Source organism: Macaca fascicularis, chromosome 3 (assembly GCF_037993035.2).
Source record: "Macaca fascicularis isolate 582-1 chromosome 3, T2T-MFA8v1.1".
Taxonomy (NCBI): Eukaryota; Metazoa; Chordata; class Mammalia; order Primates; family Cercopithecidae; genus Macaca; species Macaca fascicularis.
In genome coordinates this window covers 168,912,000-168,925,671 of record NC_088377.1, presented here as the reverse complement: position 1 = coordinate 168,925,671, position 13,672 = coordinate 168,912,000, and the positions used below count along the sequence as shown (strand labels likewise).

General features: G+C 47.6%; 1 protein-coding gene across 2 annotated transcripts in view; it reads left to right on the top strand.

Annotated features, from left to right (window-relative positions):
- Window positions 1-10,479: 10,479 nt before the first annotated feature.
- The window catches only part of GRM8 (glutamate metabotropic receptor 8), an 814,595-nt gene continuing 811,402 nt past the window's right edge, over window positions 10,480-13,672 (top strand). The window contains exon 1 of one of the 2 annotated variants that reach the window (XM_074036649.1): window positions 10,480-10,939. The gene's annotated coding sequence lies outside the window, so the exon portion shown is untranslated. Of the gene's footprint in view, window positions 10,940-11,359; window positions 11,608-13,672 lie in introns of those variants that run through there. The other variant, XM_065542532.2, reaches the window with a different exon arrangement.

The window sequence follows — 13,672 nt, the reverse complement described above, 5'->3', positions numbered from 1 at the left end:
TTGTGCACAGTGCAGTCTCTGAAGACACGATAGTATTGCTCATTTGTTTACTCGGGAGTTTACAAAATCTTCACCTGATTTAGACTTGCACACAGTGTATTATCTAAATGTCTTTATGGTAGGACACTGGGTTTGCCTGAAATATTCACCAATGTGAGGGATGGTTTTGGCCATGTCTGGCAGTGGGGAAGAGTGCAGCCCCGCCTTGTGGTGGCTGGAGCACCATCCAGGGACATGCAAGTGTCTCTGGGAGTTTTTCTAGTCAAGGCACTGCTGTGAACAGTCCTTAAGCTGTGACAGTGACAGGATCACATCTCAGAGGGCAGAAGCTCGAGGCCCTCTGCATGCTGCTAAAACAGTATCAGAATTGAGGTGAAAGGTTTAATTTTAGGCTTTTAAGAGCTAGGCCTTTTTTCTCCACAAAGCCTAAGATCAAATTGTTGCTTATCATCTTCATTTTCCTTGCTGGCAATAAAGTTCTTGACCGTCATTCGTCAAAAATGGATGCAGCAACAGATTTGCAATATAGACTATTTAAACCTGTTTAACTCTGAAAGCCTCTCTTTTTACTGACTTCCTATTGTAAGAAATCTTCAATCCACAGGTCATCTGCAGAGATTTTAAATTTAGTTCAGATTTGACAGTTTACGATTGGAAACCTTGAACTTTTAGTTTTGAAAATATCTCTTTCATCAAGGAAGGATTTGTTAAAAAGGTGCTCTTTTATCCTAATAGCCAAACACATGACACAGACACTCAATCCAACCATTATAGTTTGAGCAGGGATGTGAAAATTCTTTTTCATCGAGGGTCACAGAAGAGAAAAATCTATTGAGGGTCACTCAAATGAAAAATAACTTAATGGAGTTAGAACATAAGGATTTATAACAAATAACCATCTGTCAAGGTTTTAAATTTAGAACAGGGAACAGGAAATTCTATTCTGGAAGTAAAACATATAATAAATATCTTTCTATCCTATAATTAGCTCACTGAAGGAGTGAGGGCTGAAAGACATGGAGAAAGGAAGATGGAATAAAGGAAAATGGAAAGAGAAAGGGTAGAGTTAGGAGATAAGGGGAGAAGAACCTGAAGAAGGAGGTAGAGAGAAGTAAGCAGGCACAGAATACAGAAATGGGGTCTTTCTGTGGGCCAGCCTAAAGACCCCTCCAAATTTTGATCATCCAGTACCATGTCTTTGGGGAAAGATTAGTTTCCAGCTTTCATTCAAGTCTTCATATTTCATAACTCATAATCTGGACCCAAATCTGCCCTCCAGTTGCTGTTCTGGGCACAGTTCCTTTTCCTCCCTTATGGGTCCACTGCCCTGTGATCTCACTGCTCCCCATGCTGTTGGGCAACTTTTCCTGCCTGCAGCCCCTAGCATTCCCACCAGCCTGCACCTACCTCAGCTCTACCACCACTTCCCCACTCCAAAAACTGCACCCAGAACTTGCTCCCGGCAATCCTCCTGGATTCTGCTTTTCTAGCTCAGAGAAGGGAGCTGGAGATTCCTCCCTCACTTCTAATTTAAGGCAACAAAAACACAGATGGCTAGAGTCTTCTCTGTAGCCTTCATTTTCTCTCCTCTTTCTCCGTTCCTTCCTCCTTCTTTGATTCTCTTGCTTCTTCTCTTTCTTTCTCCTCTCAGCTTGAAATGGGTAGAAAATTAACAAGTGCAATAACTCCTCCAAATTTTTCTCTCTTTCACTCTTCTTCCCTTCAATGAAGTCACAGCTAAGTATGAATATGGAAGGAGTGTGAAGGAAAGAGGAAGAGGAGAAGAAAGGTAAAAATAAGACTGATGTCAGGTACTGCAGGAGAAATCCTTTAGAGTGTTTTGTGACCATTCAGAAGTAAAAGAATAAAATTAAAGCTGTTAAAAAGCAGTGGGATCCCTGCCCACTGTTACTTCTTCACCTCACACACTTATTTTTCCCTGTTTGAAAAAATGCAATAACGTATTAACTCTCCATTAACTAGAGTGCTTTATAAATGGTATATGCTGTTCCTTGCTCAAGAGATCTAACCGTAGGTGGGCATGTTAAAAGCTTTACAAGTCTCCTTGTAACAGAGCCTTCCAAGTACCAACTGTAGACCCACCTGTGGTAGGTAGGCTTCTAAGGTGGGGCCCAATAAGCCCTGCTTCCTGGCATTCATGTCCTTGTGTAGTGTAATCGCTTCCTTTCCATTGAGTGTGAGCTGGACGTAGACACTTATTTCTAATGAATAGGATATGGGCAAATATGATGGGAATATGGCAAATCTTCAAGATTAGATTATAAAAGGTGGTGACTTTCATCTTGCTGATATTCTTTTGCTCTCTTTCTCACTTGCTCACTCTAATGAAGGCAGTTACCATGTTATGAGCTGCCTTAGAGAGAGGCCCATGTGGCAAGGAACTAGGATGACCTCCAGCCAACAGCCAGCAAAGAACTAAATCTTGTCAACAACCATTGAGTGAGCTTGGAAGCAGATTCCACCCCAGCCCATTGTCAAGACTCATCTTGAAATGACTGAGGCCTCGGGTAACATCCTGATTGCAGCCTTATGAAAAAACCTGAGCTGAAAACCTAGGTAAGCCATGCCTGGATTCCTGACCAATAGAAACTACAAGATCATAAATATGTACAGCATAAAACTGTTAGTTATGGGTGTACTTTGTTATGTAGCAGTAGATAATTAAGATGTTGCCTTTTAGGTGAACTATTCCTTTAGCAGAATCCTTTTTGGCATCTTAATACCCTTAGGTGGAATTCGTGATTTGCTTACCATAACTCACATTTTGCATCTAGAAGATATTTTAGTAAGATTTTTTTGAACTACCTGGGAAGGGGAAAACTGTTTCTCATAAGCACTGGAACACACTCATTGTTTCTTCTCTACCAATCCTTCCTAGACCAGCTTGATCCTATCTTCTCAAAACTTTCCCATACTCGTAGAGCACCCTGATCTGGCTTATATAATTTAGCTGTTGGTTGTATATTTTCCTATATTTTCCCTTTGTTATTGTACATCTGTCAGGCTAAATTGGACTGTCTTATAATGTAGTGGCTATGACCTAATTTGGGTCCCTGAGCCAAACGGGCGTTCAAGAGTAAAAGAATCAAATAGCTTGGCTGGACTCATTATTGAGTTCATGCTCATTTATTTCCTTTTGTTTGGCTATTACTACCTGGTCAGATGAAAGGCAGTAGCAAAACAAGCCAAAGAATTCTATCACTAGAAGTCTCATGAAATTATTCCTCATTTCTGACATCAAGATAATCACAAGAAGTTTTTGTTATGAACTTAAACTCATATGAAATGTAATATAGATTGTTTTCTGGACAATATCAGCTAGCAGCTAACGTTTATGTTCTATTTGCCAAACATTGTCCTAATTGTTTTGCTTACTCAGGTTTCTGAGATTCTGATTAAAAATCTAATGAAATATAAAATAATGTAAGGTTTAAATAATTTTTAAACCTAAAGAGATGAAATAAATGTATGAATCAAAGTCACATTAAGGATTAAGTGACATCCAGCAATTTTTACCAAGTGATTTTAAAATGTGATGTATAGTAAGCTTTCTTTAGTGACACCTTTTGGCCTCAAAGGGAGCTACGCTGTGTTTGTGAAGGGTGGTAGTGGTGACGGTGGTGGTGATGGTGACAATGGTAGCGACGATGGTGATTGTGGTGGTAGAAGGAATGGTGGTGATGGTGGTTGTGGTCATGGTTGTGGTGATGATGGTGGTAGTGGTGGTGATGGTGGTGGTGGTGATGGTGGTAGTGATGGTGATGATTGTGGTGAAGGTGGTGGTGGTAGTGGTGGTGGTGATGGTGGTGGTGGTAGTGGTGGTGGTGATGATGGTAGTGATAGTAGTGGTTGTGGTGAAGGTGGTTGTGGTGATGGCGGTGGTAATGGTGGTAGTGGTGGTGATGGTTGTGGTAGTGGTAGTGATGGTAGTAGTGATTGTGGTGGTGATGGTGGCAGTGGTGGTGGTGATGGTGGTCCTGGTGGTGGTTGTGATGGTCATGGTGATGGTGGTGATGGTGGTGGTGGTTTTGGTGATTATAGTAGTTGTGATAGTGATGGTGGTTGTATTAGCCCATTCTCAAGCTGCTGTAAGGACATACCTGAGACTGGGTAATTTATAAAGAGGTTTAATTGACTCATAGTTCCTCAAGGCTGGGGAGGCCTCAGGAAGCTTGCAATCATGGTGGACAGGGAAGCAAACATGTCCTTCACATGGTGGAAGGTAGGAGAAGTGCAGAGTGAAATGGGGGAAAATCCCCTTATAAAACCATCGGATCTCATGAGAACTCACTCACTATCACAAGAACAGCATGGAGGTAACTGTCCCCATGATTCAATTATCTCCCACTGGGTCCCTGCCACAACACGTGGGGATTTTGGGAATTAGAATTCAAGATGAGATTTGGGTGGGAACACAGCCAAACCATATCATTGGTGGTGGCGATGGCAGTAGTTGTGGTGACAGCGGTGGTGGTGGGGTGGTTATTTGACTCTTTCCAGGTTAATCATCAGATAACTCATAATTACCTACTATGTGCCCAGGTACCCAAATGAAGTCACAGCCAGTACACCATAAGACAGCCTAGTTCAGCCTGACAGATGTGCAGCAATATAGAGAAATGTAGGAAAATAAACAACCAACAGCTGAACTGTGTGGGTGTGATTAGGATGCTCTAGAAGTTTGGGAAGGTTTCTAAGGAGAACATAGGACTAAACTAGTCTGAGAAGGATGGGTATGGAAGAAAGTAAGTGTGTTTCAGAGCTTGGGGGAAACACAACTTCCTTTTCTCAGGTAGTTCAAAAGAATCTTTTTTTTTTTTTTTTTTTTTTTTTTTTTTTTATACTTGAGGGAGGTGATAAAAGAAGAGATGAAAAGCAGTTCTCTGCCTTGGCCTGAAGATGTCCCTGGTCCCAGTGAATGGCTATTCAGCGAAGAGGCAAACACTACAGTGAGGCAGAGGAGCTGCCTTATCTTAGGCCATGCCAGTTGATAGGGAGGACTAGGCTCAGGAAGGAGACAAATGTGGCCCTGTTCCTCTGAGTCATAAATGTTGCCAAGGAAAGGCACGTGACTATGATCAAAGCTTGACCTCAATTGGTTCTTTGAGAAGCAAGAACTTCTTCCCCCTGTGTTTCCTACGTTAGCAGAGACGGATGTTACCATGTCCACGTTATTAATAAGAATAACAGTAGGTGCTATAACAATTGAATCCCCAAATTTCAATAACTCGACACAGTGAAAGTTTCTCTTTCACCTAAAAATTCAATGTGGATGTTTCTGGTAGGAAGGCAGCATTCCTCAGCTTGGAAATTTGAGGACCCAGGCCCTTGCATCTTGAGCTGCTAATCTCTGTCTCCATTGGCAGAAGGAGAAAGAAAGGGTGAGGTGTCTGCTTTTTGACTTCCTTGGCCCAGAAGGGACATGCATCACTTCTGTTCATACTGTAAGTAAGAAGTAGATATTTGACTCCATCTGGATGCAAGGGAGGGAAAGGATATGTAGTTCCCAAGTGTGTGTGGCAGAAGGGACAGCCTCTTTCCGGCAAAAACTCTACACTATTGAAAGGGGAACATGAACCTTGGCTGGACAGGAATCTTTTTGCCACCTACATGTTATAGATCAGGAATTGCAGTATAGAATTGTGAAAGGGTCAAGATAATATGACTTATTAATGTAAAGTTAGGGATGGAACTCAGCCTCTTTCCCCCCCCCCCAGAAAATACTTGATGGAACCTTCTCAGTGTTAAACTCCATCTAAAGGGAGAGTGGAGTAAAGAGAGAAAAGAGAGCTTCTGTGGCCATGAACAGATATGAGGAGATAGGCAACCCCTCCCTGGGCACCTCATTTCTCAGGTCTGTCTCCTTAGGCATTGCAAGAAATATTCATATATTGAAATGTGCTGCCTGCTGGCTGTCTATGAGGGGAATGATTTCCTGAATGTAGTACATTTTAAATTTTAGTGAACGTCATTTCCTGGAATGTTTGCAAAACGTGCAGCTTCCCAGGTCCCCTCCCAGCAAGTCTGATTCAAACAGCTCTGGGTTAGGGCCCAGAAATCTGTGCTTACAATCAGCACCCCAGTGATTTTTGGGGCAGGTAGTCCTTGCAACACACAGAGAGAGGCATAGACTTGATTAGTATTAAGTTTTATGAGGTTTGCCTAAGCAGGTGTTGCAGAGGTTAACTGTGACCTGCCTTTATTGTCTTGCCCTTGACCCCTGATTACCCATCACCTGCCTACTAACTACCAGCCCCTGCATTTTTTTCCAGAGGTCTTTATATGACCTCTGGAGGCTGCTTTGCCATCCATGTGATAAGCTAGAATTGCCAGAGAATAAACATCATCTGGCAGCAGTTCTTAACTAACACCTTATAAGTGTTGGTGTGTAGATACCCCAGCTCCCTCATCCCTCGGTTGTACCCACTCTCTGCTGTGTGTTTTACACTGACTTCCAGAGTTCCCCACTGGGATCAGGTACCAGGTGCCCACAGTGGTACCTAGCTTGACAATGCACCCTTTATTGGCTCACTTCCCCACCTAACTACCGGGATTCCCTTCACCTCTTAAACTACCTGCTCTTGAATCCTTGTTTCAGGTTGTGCTTCTAGGGGAACCTAAATGAAACCAGTAGAGATGCACATATACCGTATGTCAGAAATTCTTAAAGAATCTTTCCCGTGACTCCTGTATGCAGGTATGAGTTGACTGTGGAAGTGCAAAACACCCTCATTCATGACATTGGTGTTATGAACCTCATTGGCTCTATCTGACTGTCAGTCTAACATGTCTGATTGCTTCTAGCAGCCAGTGTCTAATAAACTGAGCAAAACCCACATGGTACACTCACTGCCATGTGCAGATGGTCTAGCAAGAAAAATATTGTCTTCGTTTCCAAAAGAAACAAATCCCATTCCCACTTTCCCCTGTCAGCTTTGCTCCATGTGGGAGCATCATGCTGTCGATATTTCTCTTGGGTGAGTAGCCTGCAAAGGTTCTCAGCCTTAATGATTACCCCAAAGCAGGAATTGTGGCATAAATCTCCATGTGTGGAATATATATCACAGCTTGAGTTAAATGGACCCCAAACATATGGCATTGTTTTTTGCATTTTCTAACACATGGGCAGTTTCTCACATTTTAAATCAACTGAAAATGAGAAGATTATAGGCAAATCTTCTTGGAGGATTAACTACTAGGAAATATACTTGGTTTGAATAAACATTTGGGGTGGGATGGAGGATGAGGTCAGACACTTTCCAAAGACAGATTGTATATTGCAGAAGGTGGGAGCCCAAGGGGAAGCAAGGTGGATGACTCTAGAATAACCTGCATGTCCGGATGGCCTGGTCTTCAGATACTCTCCCCTGAGTCAGATTGCAGCAATGAGCAAGCAGTGTCATGGTGTTTGGCCCTGACGAATAGAGGTTGTACAACCGATGACTTTTTCCTGTGAACGTTACTGATAGGGACCAGTCCCTCCTGGAGTCAATCTTTCCTCCTGTGTCCCAATGTTGCTATCGGTCTGGGCGAATTATAACCTGTACATGGGCAAATCATAACCTGTACATAAGCCTATGTCACTTGCTCAAGGGCTACTAGATAAAGCCATTGGAAACACTGAAGAATATATAGAAGGGCTCTATTCCTTATTGACCAGATTCCATGTAGGATTTGAGTGACGGTTCTATTTTGAGTATCAAGAGTTAAAGATGATGCAAAACCAAGCATTGGACTTGCACTTTCCTTAGAAGAGATCAAGTCTAGTTTTCTCGCAGAAGGCTGCACCAAAAAGGGCAGCGATGTGCCTGTAAGACATCAGTTCTCTGCAGGTAATGATCAATAGGGAAAGGAGAAAAGCAGCTCATTAGGCATTTCTTCCCCAATTGGCTCACTCAGCCTCCTTAGGCCTTCAAAGCCACAGCCAGCCTTATTGTCCTTATTTTCAAAATGGGCCCGCTAGAGCACCAGGCTGCTACCCTCTTGGCTCATGCCAGGCAATGACCCTACTGGCCCCGCAGCTGGCCTCTTGCCTACCCTGAAGACAATGTTCGGTCAGCAGCAGCAGATGCCCAACATATTTGAGGGCCTCCTCTGCCTTTCCCCTCTGTCATGTTTCTTTCCCCCTCAAATTTATTAATGCACATGTAATAAAGGGTCTAACACGGACTTATTTATACCTCTACATTATACCTATACTGATAGTGTATGTCATACTTAATACTAACATACAGTATATGTGCATCTCTACTGGCTTCATTTGGGTTTCTCTAGAAGCACAACCTGAAACAAGGATTCAAGAGCAGGTAGTTTAAGAGGTGAAGGGAATCCTGGTAGTCAGGTGGGGAAGTGAGCCAATAAAGGGTGCATTATCAAGCTAGGTACCACTGTGGGCACCTGGTACCTAATACCAGTGGGGAACTCTGGAAGTCAGTGTAAAACACACAGCAGTGAGTGGGTCCAACTGAAGGATGAGGGAGCTGGGGTATCTACATACCAACACTTACAAGGTGTTAGTTAAGAACTGCTGCCAGATGATGTTTATTCTCTGGCAATTCTAGCTTATCACATGGATGGCAAAGCAGCCTCCAGAGGTCACGTAAAGACCTCTGGAAAAAAATGCGATAACATTGCTCAGACCGGGATCATGGGTCTGGAATTTGGGGTGGAGTGGGCTTCCTGCTATAGAAATCAGGCCACTGCACTTACTTTACACTTCTGGGGGAGGAGGGATCTCTTCCAGTCCCTAAGAAAAGAAAATCTTTAAAGCTTCTTACACGCAGGCATGAAACCAGGAAGTCCACCCAGTCCCATCTCCGCATAAATTAGGAACTCTTCCCTCTTCCCACCTTCCTTGTCCCGAGTGGCACTGGCCACTGATCACCCTCTTCAGAGCTGCACCAGACATTCACAGGGAATTGAGGTTCCCTATGCAGAAAGGTTTTCAGACAGAGGACCCAACCCATTTTCTGTCTCCAAATCCTCCTCCCTCTCTCTTTTGTGGTTGCTGCTATAAAATAATGATTCAACAATCAAAGCGCCTCTCATGAGGAGATGGGAGAAGGAAGGGAACGAACGGGGAAGAGGTGCCCTGGGCTGAAAACCTGTAGATTTTTTTCTAAGTGACAAAGGGCAAAGGCCCTTTTTTGAAATTAGGAGAGAGACAGCTGTCTCCTCAATGGAAACTTTGCACATTAAAACCAGCCTTGGGAAAAGGCAACCCCACCAAGGAGGAAGTGCTATGGGGTTTTGAAGCCAGACCAGCTGTGATTTCTGGCTCTAATACTTTCCAGCCGTATCTCTAAGCCTCGATTTCTTCTTCCATCTGTAGAGTGGGCTTAATAATTTTGATTATCTCACAGAGTTGATGTGAAAATTAAAATAACTCGAACAGAATAGGCGATATATACAGGAATTAATGCAAGATTCCTGACATGATGCTTAGAAGTTCATGATGCTTAGGAAGATGAAATTCATTATAGAGATGCCGAACGGGGGTCTAGAGCCTGCTTTTTCGGGGTCTCTCCTGTCCTTCTCCATCCTCTTTATCTCCTGAGCTGCCCCCTCTTCCCCCGCGCCCCGCCCTCCCTGGCTCGCCCGGGCCTAGGGCGCCGCCTGCAGTTGCGCAAGGCCGCCTCTAGATGGAACTTTCTCACCAACGCAAGGCCCGGCCGGAGTAGCTACCCCGGCGCTGGGCGGCTAGGGGCTCCTTTCATTCCGGCGGGTTCGGGGTCTGGGGACCTGGGCGGTAACTAGCGGGGAGGAGCGCTGGACTGTGCACGACGAACCCAGCAGGTTTCCACAGGCGGCATGCGAAGGGAATCCCGAGGTTTCCCTGCAGAACCCGAGCACAGCTCTCCCGGAGTTTCCTGCCCCGCGTCTGCGGCTCCTTGAATCATCTCAATACAATGACCGTCCCGGTAGCCACACACGCCCCCTCCTGCGCAGTGCCCTCAGCGGACCGCGCTGTGTGGTACCGCGAGCCCTGGGGACTCCGTAGCATGCGTTCCCGAGACCCTCGGGGGCGGGGAGTGGGGAGACAATTGTCCGAGTCGCGGGGCCGGACAAATGGCGGAACCGCCGCGCAGCGCCAGGCAAACTTTGCAGGGGAACCGTGCCGCTTGCGGGCTCTACTTTAAGCATCCCCGAAAAGAAAGCATGTGGCGGGACACTTGTCATGTACCATGTGTTATTCTCGGTGACGCTTTCTGGAGCTGTGCTCACGGGGGACCCGGGCTCGCGGGTGCTGCCCGTTGTGCTCGGGCGGGCGTCGCGCCTTGCCGCGCCGGTCCCGGGCTCGCCAGGCAGCCGGAGCCGCTGGGCTCCTCCACAGCCATATTCCTCCTTCTGCCGCTCCCGCTTCTTCCCACCCTCCCACTCTGTCGTTGGGTCCTCCCTTTTTTCTTGGGGGCGGGGAAGGTGGGGTGATTTTTAAAAATCAGAACTATTGACATTTCTAGTCTCCTTGTCGCTTCGGGCTGAAGCGCGGAGGGGGATCCGCGGGCCGAGGGTCCCCCTCCCTGCCCTCGCCAGGGCCGCTGGGTGACACCGAAATCCTGAGGCTCCCGCCCCTCGGGGGTTCCTCCTCCTGCTTCCCGAGGTGACTGGTTGGCGCGAAGCGATTGGCGATCCCGGGCGCGATCCCGGCCGCGGCTCCCCGCGCCGCGCGGGGTGAATGGCCGCGGGCGGAGGATCGGGAGGCGCCGGGCGCAGACCAATCGCGGCCGCCGGTGGGAGTATTTGTTATTCACATGGAAGAGACTTGGCGCCGGCTCGGCCAGCTCAGCCCCCTCAGCCCGGAGATCAGCCACAAGTGCGGCCGCTGTGCTCGCCTCACGCGGCGGCGGCGGCGGCGGCGCTGACATGGAGCTGCGGGCCCCCGGCGGGCTTCCTCACCGCGCCCTCTGCGGGGAGCAGGGTAAGACTCGCCGCCCGGCAGCAGAAAGCTGCTCCGAGCAAAGCAAGTGCGGAACCACGGGACAAAAAGCCCCCGGCCCCCAAACTTCCCCGAAATGCCCTGCTTGTTGGAAAAGGAGAATCCCCCCGTTTTATTCCCCTTTCCGTTTTCTTCCCTAAAACCGTTCAGCGGACAGCCAGGTGCACCATTCCTTCCCAGATCACTCTAGTGATTTGCTTTTCCTGAGCACAAGTAGATGGCCCTGCACGCCTGTAGTCTGTGAGAGAACTGGCGGGCGGAGGTGACGGGAATGGGGGGAGAGGGAGAGTGGGCACCAGGGGGCGAGGGGTTGGCCGGGCATTGGAGCTTGATTGGGTGTCTGTTGATTTTACGTTGCAAAGAACAAGGCAGCCACCCCTCTTGTCTACCCGTGATTACATTACAGTAAAGAGGTTCAGAAAAGAGGGAGACTTCACCCGGAACTCCCAAGGCTTGGAGGTGTGATCCCCCAAAAGTTTAGTCGGCGAATGGGAGACTGAAGGGTGACGGGAAAGGGGCAGGCGCGCTCGGCGCTCTGACTGGGCGTGCGGCGGCAGGATTTTAAAGCGCTCTGCCTCGGATCGCCTGCCCCGGGTGACCTCCCAGACCTGCCCTGGTGGAATCCGGACTTGCCCCGCCGATATGACGAGGTACCTTCGTTTCGCGAACCTAACGGGGGGGATTTCCGAAGTTAGCGGCTTCCGGGATGAGTCGGGGTAATACCCCCGCACTCTGAGCGTGGGCTGGATGGATGTCTAACCGGGATCTAGGGAGGATGGGGGTCGCGGGGGAAGCCGGGGGATTCGGGGTCCTCTACATCCGCATCCCCGCACGGCGCACGCTCTGTCTCGAGTTTGCGTTCTCGAGTTAGCACCGCGAGCTTGGGATTTCCGTGCCCCTCTTTTGTGGCTTTCGGGAAACGCCGGAGTTCCGTGTCCTGTTGGGGGTTGGGGGATGGAGAAAAGGTCTCGGGGATCTTGTTTAAAAAGCAAATGCTAACTCGCCCGGATAGCTCCTCTGCAGCTCCCGCGGCCGGCGCGTCCCCAGTTTCGGGTGGCCCCGTGCGGGGCGTGGGCGCTAGGGCGGCCAGGTGCGGCGGGGGCGCAGGCTGCACTCCCAGCGCGCGGGGGCACCCGGGTGGCGCCAGAATGCCCCGGGGCGCGGGAAAGGCGAGAGTAGCCTGGCGCTCCCCCCATGGCCCTAGTCTCTATCCACCCCCGAGCCCGGCTTCAACAGCCCAAGGAACTAAGAAGAAAAAGGAATGTGCGCGGGGGAACAGGGGATCCGGGCGGGCTGAGTGGCCGCTGTTATGGTAGAGATAGAAACAGAGGTAGAGATGGACAGACAGCTCAGCCACGCCAAGCGCGAAGCCCATCCGCCCAGCCAGAAAGCTCGGAGATCCTTTGAGCTTCGTACAGTTGGTGAAAATGTAACAGAATCACCAAAAAAGAAAAAAAAAATTCTTTCGTTTGACACGCGCTCCCTTGGTGCACATGAAATGCGGAGGGACACGCGAGTCACCCAGTTGCACAAAACGGCACCCCCGCGGTTCCCCGGGGAATTACTTCCCCCGTGGCCCAAATTGCGAAGCCTGGGGTCAGAGGGTCTCTGCGCACCCTGGATAGCAGGGGTGAAAACAGATCCCCTCGCCGGTTACAGAAATCCTTAAGTCCCCTACGCAAGTCCCGCCCCCGGGAAGGAATGCCTAATTTGCCATTTGGGGGATCCTTTCCCACAAACCTGAAGGTGCGGGAGTCTCTGGAACACCCAAGAATACACTAGAGTCCAGGCTACTACCGCGATTGAATACAAATCCTGCCAACTGACAGAACTGGAAAACAGGGTTGGTGGTGGAGATACAAGAAAAATCATGAACGGGAGAAATGCATTCCTATGATAGCTTGTATTTTACTTGAAAGAAAAATAGAGAAAAAGAGCCACCAGCAGGTAGATCGTGGATAAACAGCTTATTGCACTTGCCTGTAATTTCCATTTTCCGTTATGAAATTGTTTGTCAATAATTGCAAATGGCTACAGAAACCACTTTAGTTTACCTTGGTCACTTGCTTGTGAATAATACCGTGAAAGATCTCTGTAGGAGGCACAGTCAGCTGTGTGCAATTCATTCTCTGGTTCTTGAAAATGTGTGCCTTGATAATTTTGAAAAGAAAAGCTTTCTCCATCAGGGAAAACGAACCAAGATTTTTTAAAATGCAATTTTCCCATTTTAGAGTCAACTACAGGTTGTACCATGTCTAAGATAGAGAATTCTTGCTTCTGAATAAGGGATATGGGGAGAAATAGATGACGGGAGGCTTTGTAGGAGACAATTGACCCGGAATAAAGAAGAAGATACTGAGAACACAGCTCTCTATACTGTTATTTAGGCTCAATTTGTTCTGTTTGGATTGTGCTAGCTAGTTCTGCCCTATTATGCACCCTTCGAAAGTTATGGCTGCTTGAATAATTCTAAAAACATCTACATCCGAAAGGAATAGAGAAAAGGAGGAGCTGAGCTCCAATGAGTGCAGGGGAAAGTTAGAGGTCTGGAGAGATGTGCTCTTTTCAAAGTTGGCTGAGCAGGTTGAAGCTGCTGCGGGGCTTGTTTAATTGGTATTTATGCAGCAAATAACCCGTCTGACATTCACATTGGCAATTGCGTGCCAATCTTTGTGTATGAATGTTCCATTGTCTTCAGGGAACGATGCACAGCAC